Consider the following 15,272-nt stretch of genomic DNA (forward strand, 5'->3'; position numbering starts at 1 on the left):
CAAGTGTCAGCTTACAGTGAACGTGTAAATTCAGCAAACCCTGCACTGCAAGTATTTTGACAGGTCAGCTGTACTGGCCTCTACTGGATAGGCTCCGCCCATCATTTCACATTAGCTCTGCTTTGAATAAAACAATGTGTCAGAGCAAGGAATTATTAGCCAGCATCTAGTGTGGGACAAATTGGACATTGCCGTTTAGGTAATTATGATCTAAGGTAGATCTTATGATCTATGATCTAACGCTCTCTTCTCGTTACTCTTTCTGCCAGCGTGATCGGATGTCCTTGCTGCTAGTTTGTGACCCCTCCCTGCAGAGCGTGACAGTAGCCGGCTCACCCGTTTCACTCTTGCTCCGTCTGATCTCACTGACATTGAGGGAGATGTCATCCATCTTCTGCAGGATATTTATAGCCATGTGCACCACCAGGTCTCTGTGGTGCGTCTGTGCAACATCGAGAGACCGACTCTCTCAATGAGGCTGTTACTGTAATTTAATTATCTTTGCTGGTCCTTTCTTTGACCCTCTGCATGGCTCCAGAGATCTTCTGTCCTTTTGCTCTGTTGTATTATTAAGGCAAGACTGTTCAGGCGGCTTCAGAAAATTACGTAAAAATAGCAGATTTAACATTGTTGCTGGCAGATTCTTAACAGGTTGTGCATGATCTTCAGTTACAAAGTGACAATTTTCTATTCAGTCTGATGTGTTGTCCACTCACATGAATAAATGAACATGCTAATTAGTCCCAATGTTCTTCTACTAACAGCTAACAGTCTCTTTTTATTTCAGGGGCTAATAATGACTCATTCTTATTACTTTACATATGATTACTTTCCATCCATCCATCCATCCATCCATCCATCCATCCATCCATCCATCCATCCATCCATCCATCCATCCATCCATCCATCCATCCATCCATCCATCCATCCAGTTTCTGACTTGCTTATCCCTCATGAGGTCACGAGGGGTCTTGGTGCCTATCTCCAGTGTTCTATGATTAGTTTGTTGCTTTTATTGTAACTAATATGAAGTGCTACACACATTAAAACTTCCAAGCACCTGCAGTCCCCCATGACCTGCTGTAGTGAGGTCCAGCCCCAGAGGGCAGCCAGAGCTCAACGTGCTACAGCACAGAGAGGAGCAGCATTTATTGGCTTAAAGAAAATCTTTCACATATTGAGTTTCCTACTCTTCTGTCTGAACGTCGGGACGTAATATTCAGATTCAGACTCAATTTTGTAAAATAAAATGACAAACTAGTATGGGACTGGATACATTTTGACCTTGTATATTTTGGGGGATTTGTGGAACCTCTTGCCGACACATACATGCGACACAATTATATGAATATAATAATTAATATGGTATGCCGGTGTCAATGTTAAGGAGGTTTTCTTCACATTTCAAATGTCAGCATTTATTTAATTTTTTTATTATAACCGCATATTCTACAGATGAGCTTGTCATTTATTTTTTATTTTTGCCATATCCCTTTCTTTGGACAAGACTATTGACAAAGCTACTATTGCTACAAATGTACTCTCCTTTCCCCCACAGACCGTACTGCTTGCTTATCTGTTTGGCTGTTTCTCTCCCAGACAAAGCCAATAAGGGAGCTACAGCAACCGTTAACTCTGTGTACGCAGCTGTTTGTTCTCCTGTTCTGTTTTTATGTATTTTTATGTGGCTGCTCTATTCTGTTTTTTTTTCTGGTGAGCTGGTGCTTTGCAGAGAAACTGAATAAGGCTGAGCAGAACGACACCAGTAGAATCTCAGCTGCTTGTGTTATCTTGATTACGCCACAGTGTTAACATGAGATAAATGAGGGCTGTGTGGTGTTATATGTGCAGTACTGGGTTGTAAATGCTCATCCCACACAGCAGCGCCTGTTGTTGCTGCAAAGTCTGGTAAATTATAAACCAGATGAGGGAAAGGACCTGTTGCTGGGCAAGGATAAATGGTAGCAATGATTTTAACAAATTTAGGTGTTATTAAATTCCCTACATGTCATTTGTGATTAATTAGAAGGAACTTTTTGTCCCGAATAAGCATTTTGTTTAGAAATGTATTTCAGATCTCAGTGTAAATTCACAATCCGAATCAGCATTAATTGACAAGTTTGTGCGCAGACAAAATTAATTATGTTCCATTTTGCCCTCAAGGAAGACATTTTAAGTACAAATATACATAAAAGGAAAAGAGAAAAATAATTCTTGTAAATATGTGTACATGTTAATGCAAAACAGGAAGAGATGGTTGGATTGGTCAAAATAAGCATAGTAATGATATGGGCACTGATGATGCTCCCTGCAGACCTAATTGTATGTTTTACTTTGAAGATCTTGTTTAGTGGGTGAGCCAAACCATACAGGGATGAATGTGCCCAAAACCAAGAATCAAGAATAATGTCACCATGTGTTACCATGGTGAAATTTCGCTTGAGGCAGACACCGACTTATGATGTACATGGATACATGACACACCAGACTTAGTATTTACAGGAGATTATTTTACATTAAAGCATGAAAGTTTGCATCAGAGTCTAAGAGGTGTAATATCAGTCCCTTTGCAAATGATATGAAACATGTTACATAATCCCTCCTTCAATGAATCTCAAGTAATGAAGTCATTTTTGTGCAGAGATCTTAAGGCTTCATTTACAGAAATGTGCAGTTCAATATTCCTGAGAATAAGAGTGTGCAAATATACAATAATAGTAATGTGATGATGGATCACAATCTACTCACCAGGGGGCGATAGTTCTCACAGCTCTCAGAAAGAAACTATTCCTGAGTTTATTAGTTCTGGATTTGATGCTTCTGAAGGGTGTACCTGATGGAAGAGGGGCCAAAAGTGCATTGCCTGGGTGGATGGGATCAATGGAGATACATCTGGCCCTTTCCTGGACTCATGCTACATAAACGGAGGCCAAATCCTGCAGATGGCATCCCACAATCCCCTGCGCTATTCTCACCACCCGTGCTAGGTCCTTCCTCTCCTGCACCGTGCAGCTCCCATACCATACACATTCTATTGTAGCAATGTAACAGTATTTTAGCAGCTTAGTGGAAAGTCCAGACCTTTTCAGTTTCCTGAGAAAGAAAAACTGTTGTTGGGCCTTCTTCACCAGGCATGAGGTGTTCCCAGGCCAGGAGAGGTTGGAGGAGATGTGGATGCCCAGGAACCTAATGCTGGCGTCTACGAGCTCCCCAACCTCCCCCTGTATGTAGAGAGGTGCGTGTTCAGTCCTCCTGGACCTCCTATAGTCTGTTATTACCTCCTCGGTCTTACTGGTGTTCAGGATCAGGTTGTTCCTGGAGCACCACTGTGTGAGATTGCTGACCTCATCCCTGTAGTGGGACTCATCATTGTTGGAGTGGTGTCATCTGCAAACTTCACCACGGTGTTTGTCAGGTGGACAGCAGAACAGTCATGGGTGAAAAGGGTGAAGAGAGCAGGGCTGAGGACACAACCCTGCGGCGTTCCTGTGTTGAGGATCAGTGGAGCGGACGTGTGTTTCCCTTTCTATATCACCTGGGGTCTGTTAGTGAGGAAGTCACAGATCCAAGAGAGGAGAGTTGTGGATAATCCCAGGATGTGGAGCTTCAGAGTCAGCATGTCTGGAAGCAAGATGTTGACTGCGGAGCTGAAGTCCATGAAAAGCATCCTAACATAGGTGTTGGGCTGATGCAGGTGAGTCAGCAGGGATGGCATCCTTGATGTGTTACAGGAGGAACTTCAATATGACGGCGGTCAGAGGAACAGGGCAGTAATAGTTGAGGCAGGTGAAGTTTGGTTTGTTGGGGACAGGCACGATAACAGATGATTTCAGGCAGGCAGGAACCGTGGAGAGCTGCAGGGAGAGGTTGAAGATGTCCAGAAAGACCCCCGCTAGCTGGTCAGCATGTGATTTTAGCGTCCAACTTGACACCACATCTGGACCTGCAGCCTTGTTGGTGTTGACCTTCTTTAAGGAGGAAGTGGCTTGGTGCTAGGATGATGAGGGGAAGCAGTGTGGGAGGTGTTCTGTGGAAATCCACCGTCATCTCCAGTCTTGAGTGGATTAAGCTTGAGGTGGTTCTGACTAAAGCGGTGGACCAGCTTATCCAACTCCTGTTTGTATGTTGTCTGCAAACCCCAGGAGTTTGAAAGATGGTTCCACTGAGGTGCATTTATTATGTACAAGGAAAAAAGGAGAGGGGACAGAACACACCCCTGGGGGGTGCTGGTGCCAATAGTTCTTGTGCTGGAGAAGATGCTACCTCACCTGCTGCTTCCAGTCTGTCAGGAAGCTGGAGATTCACTGACAGGTGAAGGCCGGCACACTGAGCTGGGTTAGCTTGTGGTGGAGCATGTATGGGTTGATGGTGTTGAAGGCCAAGCGGACTTCAACAAACAGGATCTTGGCGTATGTCTCTGGGTGACTGAGGTGGTGCAGTCATAAGTTTATTCCCATGTTGACTGCATCATCTGCTGACCTATTTGCCCAGTGGGCAAACTGGAGGGACTCCAGCAGGGGGGTGGAGATGCCCCTGAGATGCTTCAACACCAGCAGCTTTTAGGATTTTATGATCACAGACCTCAGGGCTACAGGCCTGTAATTATTCAACCCAGTGATAATCTTTATGAGGTAGATCACTGTCATCTTTCATATGAATGATGATGTTGCAAAAACCTTCTGCTTAAAATCCTAGATATATTTTGTAAGAGATTGTACCTTGTTTTTACTTGTGGGAAACAAAAGCTATTTGAGAATGCAAAAATCCAAAATTCTACATTACACAACCTTATCATGAAAAGACTCGCTAAGGGATGAGACAGCATGAGATTCTTATTGTAGGATAAACGCCCTGCACAGCTGCGACTGCAATGGCTCTTGAGAACATCGGACATTCGATAGCAAATAAGGCATATGTACCGTCTAGTTCAGCGCTGAACATTCAGTGAAATATTGATAGACTACCATATGATTGTCAGTTTGTCCTAGAACGTATCCTGTGTATCGATGACAGTGGTCACAACATTTCTGCACATTCTGAGCAACTTTGGAGTGCTATACCAGCTGTTGAAATTGCCCCCAGTGCTGTGATGAATGCAAAGGAGTGCAATGCGTGACCCCCCTCCCCCACCATCTTTTTTTTTCAGTGTTTTTGTGTCGTGTGTGGGGACACTGGGGTGGGAGTGAATGATTGAGACTCAATGATTGAGACTCAGCGTAGCTGGCTCCTGGGGGCTTCAGTGTTGCGGCGGCTGGGGATTTCCTGGGGGGCGTCTCCCCTCTTCCCTCGGTGGAGGCTGCGGATTTCTTGTGCTGGCCCTTCTTGGGCACCTTTATTTTGGGGGTCCCTTTGGGCATCTGGGGTTTTGGGTCCCCTGGGGCCTGCCTTGGTGCTCTGGGGGAAGAGGGGGTGGGGGGTCTTTGGCTCTTCACAACCACTATTGAGCATTTTCTCCAAGGATAAACCTTACACACACAAGCGCACGCTCAGAAACACCTACATGTGTTTGAATCTGGCTATTTACATACTCACCAATTTTTAACTTCAGCTACAACTTTATACATTTAGTATTGAGTAATACTGTATATACTTCAGTGATGGTATCAAGGTGTCGCTGTATTGTATCTGTAACTCTATTGTTTGTGCTGTTCTTTTTACATCTCTCTTTGCAGGTAATGAAGCAGACTAATGAAGTTTTGTCCATCTCGCTCTACTGTCTCCTCTTTCTTTCACCTTTTCTCCCTTTGTCTTTTTTTTCTCATTTCTCTCTCCTCTTTTACTTTATCAATGTAGTGTCCAGATAACATAAATTATTCCCTACATAATAAAACTATTTACATATATAAATCAAGCAGAGCACTATGGCGAAAGCGATAATGCTCCACTTGTGAGAATAAGATAACAATTCTTTTTGCCACATTGCCAGACAGGACACAAAAAAAAAAGAAAGAAAAGAAATTGCCCCCAGTGCTAACAGGCTATACGTGTGCTCTACCACTATATCATTGACTTTCAAACCGCAAATCCAGAGGGTATTTTCACTGTTACTGGGGACATTAATCAGGCCAACATGAAGACATTTCTTCCACTTATGGACTTTGCAGCCAGAAGCTCAAACCCACTGGACAGGACCTACAAAAATATTAAGGCAGCATTAAGGGCAGCCCCCCATCCCCACCTTGGTGTCATGCCATTTCCTGCATGCCCATGTTATGCCCCTACTTATCAGAGGAAAACCCACCATGAAGCAGATGAGGGACTGGCCTGCAGGATCTGTGTTAGCATTACAAAACTGTTTTCAGTGCACAAACTGGAACATGTTGAGGGAGGCTGCAACTGAAAACCAACACACCGATGTAGAGGAGTAGGCTGAATCTGTGCCTGCATACAACCAGAAGTGCAAGGAGCATGTCTCTGTGACCAAGATCATTACCACACAGCCAAATCAGAAACCCTGAATTACCAGTGAGGTACGCATAATGTTGATATGAAATGCAGTGTTCAAGTGTGGGGACGGAGAGAGATCAACCAGAGCCAACGTGAACTGTGCCATAAGAACAGCAAAGCGTGTCTATGGTCAGAAAATGCAAGGATTTCCCCACAACTGGACAAACACCACACACGTGGCAAGGCATGCAGGCCATCACAGACTATAAGCCTACTCCTTTACCCTGTGATGACAACACAGGCATTCTCAGAGCACTCAGTAATCTCTTGGTTCAGGCACTCCGAAATGAGAACATTGAGAAGTCTCAATGCATGGAAAGTAGCGGGCTCAACATTCCAAGATGGGTGCTAAAAGACTCTAGAGGGCGCTGTTTCTCCATAACTCCCGAAAGAAAAGCAGTAGAGGGATGAAACTTTTTCAGGTGCTAGATTTTAAATATGACATTAATGATTACAACATTATTGCATTTAAACACAATAAACATAGAATCTCAAACAAATTAAAAGATGTTAAAGGAAAAATAAGTGAAATATCAGTACAAGATGGGCTGTTGAGCAGTGTAGACAAAAGCAAGATGTGTGACAAGCCATGACTCCAACTTCACCCCCCCCCCCCCACCCATCTTCTCATATGCACATATTTGCAATGATAAATTCACAACAAAACAGCATCACCTTTCGGAGGAACATGTCTAGTGAAGAAGTAAGTTACTCTTAACTTTATTACACAGTTAAAAGCCAGCGTAAAATCAAATCAAACCAATTAAAAATATACACAAGGATAGGTTAGGAGGCATGCACTAATCTAAAGAGATGTGTTTTCAGACCAGTTTTGATTTGTGTTGATGAAGTGATGTTTCATACGTCAGAGGGCAGTGAATTCCAGAGATGAAGAGCAGAGCGACTGAAGGCTCGGCTCCTGGCGGTGGAAGGCCGGGAAGATGGAACAGAGAGGAGAAGGGAGGAGGCTGATTTAGGGCTTATTTAAGTTACACAATGACAACAAAGGTTCTTGATTCTAGGAGACTTTAATATGTTAGCTGAGCCTGGTAGCAGTTACCTAAGAACAGTATTGAGAACAACCGTTTTTCTTTCCGCCACTTAGCAGAAAAACCCACAGAAGGTTGTCCGGCCACAGGACTGGTCATCTCACTAGTTTTGCTGGAATGCAGAAATGGAAGCAAGTGGTGCAGAGAGCAGATTTCTTCTGACCCACAGCACTTTTCAGTGGTAGACAGATGGTGATGGAGTAAATAGTGTCAGTGGACTGTTTGCTATTCACAGAATACACTAAGAGCCCTGTTTTCTCTCTGGTGGACTGTTTTCTCCTTCACATACTGTAACTGTCTCACAATTTACTAAGCAGCATTTGGTTGTTACTCAAACATTTCCTTTGTTCTTTTTTCTTTCCAGATGCATGGTGACCACATGCTCAGGGACACCTCATACACGTTCCTTACTGTTTGCTTGCATAAAGGTAAGTGTCTTTGTCTGCAGGCTCCGGGGAACACTGGCACCCTGAGCTTTTGGTATATTTGTGAGGCTTCTCCGGTTGCAAACACAGTTCATCTATAATTAAGCATGTTCAGTCCCCACACGTATTTCATAGCGTATCAGGTCAGCCTTTTGAGGACTGTCTGTAATCTGCTGCCCTCTTGAGATTGCAGTGAAGTTTACAGGGTCGATGCATGCAGGGGTAACACTGGAAAGCTGTTCTGGGTAACAAGTCCTCAAGCCAAGCTCTGATGGTTGTATACTTTCACTAAAGCTTATTTATACTTCTGTAATAACATACATAGAGATGTTCAATTAATCATTTGTATCGCCTTTCCACATCCACAATATTGGGGATCAAAGTGCAAACAAAATATATAAGAATACACAAAACATAACAGAAAAAAGCAGGTTAAAATGTAGATTAAACCAAACAGATGAAATCAAGAGTGTCCCTATGTTTTTAAGGTAGTAAACTTCTGCCTGAATAAAAATGTCATGAGCTGGGGCTACTTATGCTCACCAAGCATTTTTCAACAAGATTATTATTTACTAGAGAAGTATAGTCTTTTGCCTGATTTACCATCTCTACTTTTTGTACAGTTTTGAAAACTACTGATACTGATTGAGTCTAATTCAAATTACTCATTTAAAACTATAGTCAATGGTTTTGAGGCAGACAGACTTTTATGCTTTTTAAAGAAAGAGAAAATGATTAAGGTCTGGACATTTTAAACTGTCTTGAAGAATCCTGGGCTGGCATTTCTAAAAACACTGCAGTGTCTGTGTGTATCCTCTACTGACTGCAGATCCTAAACCTTAACTCTAAGACTCTGAGCTGAAAAGAGCAACGTTGTTGTTTTCTATTTTAAGTTCCATTCTCTCTTGCTATTTGGCAGCCAGAATGAACCATAAGCATGTCTCAAAGTGTCATTGAAAACAGTTTCCTTTAAATATTGTGTTGCATTTCTGTTCTTCCTCCATCTTACTGATGATAATGATAATTGCTGACTTTGAGTCTTCTTCCTTCATTATAAACATCCAAACTGATCTGTGGGCCAATTTACATATCTCTGTATTCTGGAAACAAGAGGCTGAAATTAGCTTTATCTGTTTGGTAGCTGGGCTCATCCGTACAGAGAGAATGAGGAGCTTATCTTACCAAGAGAGTAGATTCACTCCCCTTCCACATTGAAGGGAGTCTGCACAGGTTGTTGGGGCATCTGATCAGGACACTTCCCTTTCGAGGTTTTGAGTTTTCTGTCAGGAGACCCCAAGGCAGACCCAGAACTTGACAGAGGAAGGATCACCTTGAGATCCCCAAGAATGAGTGTCGCTAAGGAGCGGGATGTCTAGGGTTCTCTTCTGAAGAGAACCCAGTCTTTGATAAGCAAAAGCAAACGCAAAATATAACAAGGACCAAAAGATAAATGTGACGCATGAAATCATCATCTTTAGCCTTTGTTTAAAGTTGTCTAGCTCTAGATCTGTTCCACAACATATCATCTGCTGTTGTACTGAAAGAGCAAATGTTGTGGTGAGCAAAATTTAGAGATGATATTTAAATTTTGCAGTTTGCATTCATTGACTTTAACTGCTGCTTCAAGCCTCCAACTCGACGGCCAAGGTTTTTCATTTTTATTTTGTGTTTCACTGCTGTTTTCTTCTTCTTTACCTACCTCTTCTTCTTTCATTTGTGAGCTTTCGTTTCCTGAAATAGAAGCGACTGAATGTTAAATATCTTAGACAGCAATTTAGACAGATGCTGGCAAAGAAGAGGCCACTGCGGCTAAAATTAGAATTTGGCTACGTATCCTAAAAGGTCACCACATGGTGTCAGTGTTGGTCAGCCTATGAGTTTGTGACAGAGCCCTGCAGACTGCAAACATGAAGAGTTTCACTGTCAGCTGGTCGCCAGCATGTACATGTTGAGTTGTTTTAAGCTTTGTTGGTATTTCCAAGTACAATGAGCTTCCACGTGTGGTGTCAGAGCGACCTCAGAGTTATTCCTGTGGGTGATCCTGACATAGCACTGAAAAGTCAGGACAGCAGATTTATTTAATAAGAAAAAGCTTAATAAATACCATTAGCAAACCAGATCCTTGTGAAAGCAGCAAGAGCAACAAAGACGTGTTTTAGTGTGAGCACCCAGCGGTCAACTGACAGAGTAAATCAGTGACAGCGGTGCGGGTGTTGAACAAAGGCCCTTTTTGCTTTTGTGCAGGTGTGTTGCTAATTGGTTGCTGGGCTGCTGTTTATTGCGCAAACTTGGCAGAAACAGAAAGCTGTGGGCTGGCTGAAGAACTCGCCTTTAGGGGAAATCATTGATTTGACCATAACTTCCCAGTTTCCCACAGCTGCTTGAGGTGACCGTTACGAGGCAGAAGGGTGTCAGTGATAGGAGGTCTGTGTCACAGTTTGGGTCTCAGTGCAGGTGAAAGATTCTGAGCACCAGGGTGTGTGTTTGCACATTTAGGAGGAGGCTTGAATATTTCCCGCATTGCTGTCACACCCGAAGGAGATCCCAAGCTTCGGCATGGAAGACATACCTCCAGTGCACGTCTCCATCCTGTTTCACAGGCATCTGCACATATATGGACGTCCTTCTTCCTCCTACGCGCTTTCACCACGTCCGCTTCCTGAGTAAACCCCCTCCCCCCTGCACACACACCCTTCCACAAAAAAACCATTCCTTTTGTGCCTGAAACTTTTCTCACACACACACAAATATACAATGTGCAATCACAAACTCCTACTCACTATTCTTAGTTAAGAGCAGAAGGAGGAGTGGCATTTCCCAGAGCAGGAACTAATGTGGTTAATACGGCTTTGATGGCTCGCTTCCATGACCAGCGAGCCAGCTCTGATTCTGTCCATTCTGGAGCCATATGTAAGGGGTGTTTAAAACCATTTATGTCTCCATGTGCGACTCTTTATTCCTCTCAGACGATGTGTCATGCATTCCACTTGGCCTGAAAGAGTGGAAACGTGACATATTTAAAACAAATCTTTTTTTTTCATCCTTAGAAGACAGAAATGAATGAATTCAGGACCTTTTGTTCTCGTATGTTCTGCCCTTTTCAGCACTGCCCTGTTCTCAAGAAAAGAACAAGAACATATTGCTTCCAAAAAGAAATCATACACAGACTGGTATTCGTATCTTAAATCTTGGAGCTCATTGCAGAACTGCGGTTTCTCTGGGTGGCCTCTTGGTACCCTGGACACTTGCAGATACCTTAACGTTTAGCGGTCCTGTCAGCACAGTTGTAATGTGCACACAGCTCGGCTTTGAAGGCCAAACATTTGCATCAAAGTTTTGCTTCAGGTTGCAGAAAGCATCCTCTGAGGTTTGCAGCAGCCACTGACCGTTTCCTTCTTGTTCAGCTAGAATATTTCTAATTAACAGGGTATATGAAAAGATTTCTTCTATAATGTTTTGTCAGTGAATGTGTAACATCTAACTATTTATGTGAATGAATAGGAATCACAGTTTCAGATGTGCAATCTCCCACTCCCTGTTGTTGTTCTTCTTATGATACATTATCAGCCCCTTTTCCACAACTAGGTCACTGCAGATCCTGTTTCCATGGAACGGTTTTTGAAACAAGTGACTGGCAACCCACTGACTTCACCTTTGAGTTGGACATGAATTACATGCATTATTTATATGTTCTATTTTTAACCTAAGAGGGCTTGTAGATATGTTTTTTTTTTTAAATATAGTACAAGTGTTGTTCTCCATAAGAGCTCAGGATTTTAAAATTATGTTTATATTGTCGACGTAAAAAAGTGAAGATTCTCGTTTGTAAACTAGGGATTACCAATTTAAGTAAAATACCTTGGATTGCATATTACAAATTCATTTAAATACAAATACACGTGGCTTTTAAAAAAACTGCACAACTTTTAAAACTCCATCTATGCATTTAAAGCAGAACCAGAATTGAAGGTTTAAACACTCCACACCTATTTTCTAGATTATAGCAACCGATACACAATTCTTCTTCTTTAATCAGTCCGTCAGAGATAGGTTGCTGAAGGGGGATGTAGAAACAACCCGTCAATGTACAGGTTCTGCTGTACAAACGTTATTTTTTACTGTAAACCATTAAATAATTTCTTATGAAATTAAAAACTCAAATACTTGAAGAATTAGTAATTTCTTGCAAGTGGTTAAATGTATTCTTTTCTATTTACTGGAAGTATGCATTGTTCCAGGCACTGATGATTTAATCACAGTCCATTGGTTAATGATATAAGGGTTCCAAAGAAGTGTCCTGGTGGACACTGGTGGACACATCCATCATGATTTTTCCAAACAACCACACATAAATAATTGCATTACTGATTTTGCAGAGGACTTTTAAATGCTGCCTGTAATTTTTTCAGTGCCAGTGGAGAGAGCCATCCACTACACAGAATGTTTCTTACAAAACGCTCGGTTGCATTTTAAAGAATGGCTTCTGGGGAAGCAATAATGTAGTTTTACCGCCTCTGAGGGTGGTTGGCGGTGCATAAACAGAGGAAGTAAGGGAGACTGTTTTTCCTTTTGTCCGTTCTCTGCTCATCTGACAGAGCACAGTAATCAGTCAGTGTCTGCACGCAAACAGTGCGTCCAAGTTCAAAGGGTACTATACAGCTATGTCAGTTGGAATAGCACAGGACTAAGAAAAGTCAAGAGGTCAAAAGTGGGACTGGAAAAAAAGTAATGCTGCACGCCTTGTTTTTCTTTTTCTTTTTGCTCATGTATAACTGCAGACATTGTGTTTTGGCCTCAGAGTGTCTCAGTCTGTTCCCTTTGGGACAGACTGAGTAGTGAAGACCCTTATTTTAATGCACTGCTCTCACTGTACATGCTTGTGTTCATAACATCTCTCTGCAAGCAACAAGATGTGCCTTCTAACCACGACTGCAAAGCTGTGACAATAACCAGTCTATCCAGCTTGCTTTATCTCTCCCTGGTTTGCTGGATCCCATTTTGAGACTTTTTTTTTGCCACGTGTCTGCCAAGCAGGAATTCCAGCCACCCTGATCTTTGCAGGAAATCTTGGCCTCAAGTTAACAAACATTACGGTCTGGCAGTTAAGAGAGGAAGACTAAGCAGCTAGCGGGATGTCACCCTGCCCAGAGAGTTCGTCCAGCCACCAGTTACGTGCCTGGCATTCCTTTCTACAAGTCGGCTGCTCTTCTGCGCTTTGATTCCCCCCCCTAAAACATTTCCCCCTCACAAGACAGGGGAAAGAGAAATATTTTCCAGTCCAGAAATAAGTTAACTGCTTTGCCTTGGAAGTATACACTAGGTGGTCTGTGCCACTGTGAAAATGTGCTTTTGACTGATGTTCATTAGGAAACAGGGCGGTATGCTACCCGGCATTGCAGACGCGTTCCATTGGAGTTAACGCTCTTCTGAAAACAAACCGCTCCAACCGGCCTGCACATACTTTCCCTGTGAGATCCTGGTCGCTGCTTTCAATGAACACAGCATTATAACGCTCCAAAATGCATGACTGGAAATGTCAGACTCTATCTGAGCTCTGCACCAGACTGTGGCTAAGTATCATATCTTGCAATCTTAATTTAGTCTGTCTGGGGTTTAGCATTTTGGCTAATAGTTTGCATTGCAATTAACCTCATATTCCCTCACATCAGAATGTGAACAGACTTGTCTAGGTCTTAGTGACCTTATACAAGGATAAAGATTCTCACCTCGTATGAATCATTTACTGGTTTGTGTTAAAGTGCTTTCCAGAGCACTCTGTTGGACTTTCATTATCAAATCAGTGACGGTGACACAGCATGTCAGGTCACTCAGACCAGCACACAGAAAAGATGTTCAGAAAGGGATTTTATGGAGTCTTTTAGTTTGCATGCCTGCATGCAGACTTTGAGCCACAAGCAACTTCTCTGCTTTGTATATCTAGAATTTCTTCTTTGCTATCTAAGTGGCAGGACAAACACGCACTCTGTCTTTGGTGCCATTCATTTGCTGCTGTGCATACTGTAAACAGGCTTTTGTGCAGGAATGAAGGCACCAGCAAAGACAGGTCGTGCTTTTGCTGTACAGTAGTCAGTCCTGTGCACTGCCCTACAGTTAACGTTGAACCACAAGTCCACTAAAGAGTATGATTTCCTTTTGGGTCTTCTTTGGCAGAGCTTCAAATAAAGTATGGCACAAAAAAATAAAGATATGATGAAAAAGTTAAATTGCTTTTGTTGCCAATTGCGTATTACTTACTCATGTATGTATTTTGTCTTGTTAAAAATTTATATATTTATTTTTACAAGAAAATAATTCTATTTACTTTTTTGCATATTGTGTTTAGAATGCCATCACTGAGATCAAAGTGGAAACAATGTCAAATTCCTTGTTCCAGGAAGCAACTTGGCAATTAATGACTCATTACACACTGACTAAATATTTCAAGGCTTTGTTTCTTGTGATTTTAATAATTTATTCACAGATAATGAAAACCCAAGATTCAGTTTATCAGAAAATTAGAACATTCCAAAAGAAATGATTGAATGTTCATAGAAAACTGAGTGGAAGGAAAAAGTGTGGCCGTAAAAGGTTCACCAGCAACAGGGATTTTTGGGCTCTGTGAAGTACTTTGTGATTTTTATTTGTGAAACGTGCTACTGTATATACATAAAGTGTACTTACTTATAATTTGACAAACAGCACAGAAATAGCTGGAACTGTTTTTAGTTTTTGTACATTTAACTGATTTAGAATTTTCGTGGTGAGTTTACATTTTTATTGACACTATACTATGTTGGTCTTTATGTATTAGCACAAGAATGTAACCCTACTGGGATCATTGAATACTTTTTATTTATTCATTTATACATACCAGAGAGATTAAGATTAATCAGACCAGCAGTTCTTGTTTTCCCACATTTATCTAAGTATTGTTAATGCACAAAAATGTCCTAGACAAGTTACCTGTGCTGCAGCTTTGAATAGACATTAATCCTTTCAAACAGGATATTGTATTCCCTGTGAAAACACGGGGAACTTTCCTGTCTGCAAATGCTGACTAAAGTTCTCCGAAACTGGGTGAGGTGTGTTGGATGTTTGGAATTCTTATTTCATTTATATTACCTGTTTTATGACTGTATGCGGGTTTTCTGGTTATAACATGGCAGTTCAAAGGGTGGATTGCTAATGTGTCACCACCGTAAACTTGTGATCAAGTGGCTTTAAAGAAAAGGAGTTGGCTTTGCAAAATATGTAATCATTAGTGGAGTTTCTCTGCAAGAAGTGGTGGGGCACAGTGTCTAAGTGACCCGCTCTTACGTCTGTAGGCCTCAGCTCTGCCTCCCCCTCACTT

General features: G+C 42.0%; 1 protein-coding gene across 1 annotated transcript in view; it reads left to right on the top strand.

Annotated features, from left to right (window-relative positions):
- Positions 1–15,272, top strand: part of si:dkey-44g17.6 (guanine nucleotide-binding protein G(I)/G(S)/G(O) subunit gamma-12) — a 48,481-nt gene that overhangs the window by 4,516 nt on the left and 28,693 nt on the right. The window contains exon 2 of the mRNA XM_012850218.3: positions 7,861–7,924. The gene's annotated coding sequence lies outside the window, so the exon portion shown is untranslated. The remainder of the gene's footprint in view (positions 1–7,860; positions 7,925–15,272) is intronic.

The sequence above is a fragment of the Fundulus heteroclitus genome, chromosome 9, assembly GCF_011125445.2.
Source record: "Fundulus heteroclitus isolate FHET01 chromosome 9, MU-UCD_Fhet_4.1, whole genome shotgun sequence".
NCBI classification, from domain to species: Eukaryota; Metazoa; Chordata; class Actinopteri; order Cyprinodontiformes; family Fundulidae; genus Fundulus; species Fundulus heteroclitus.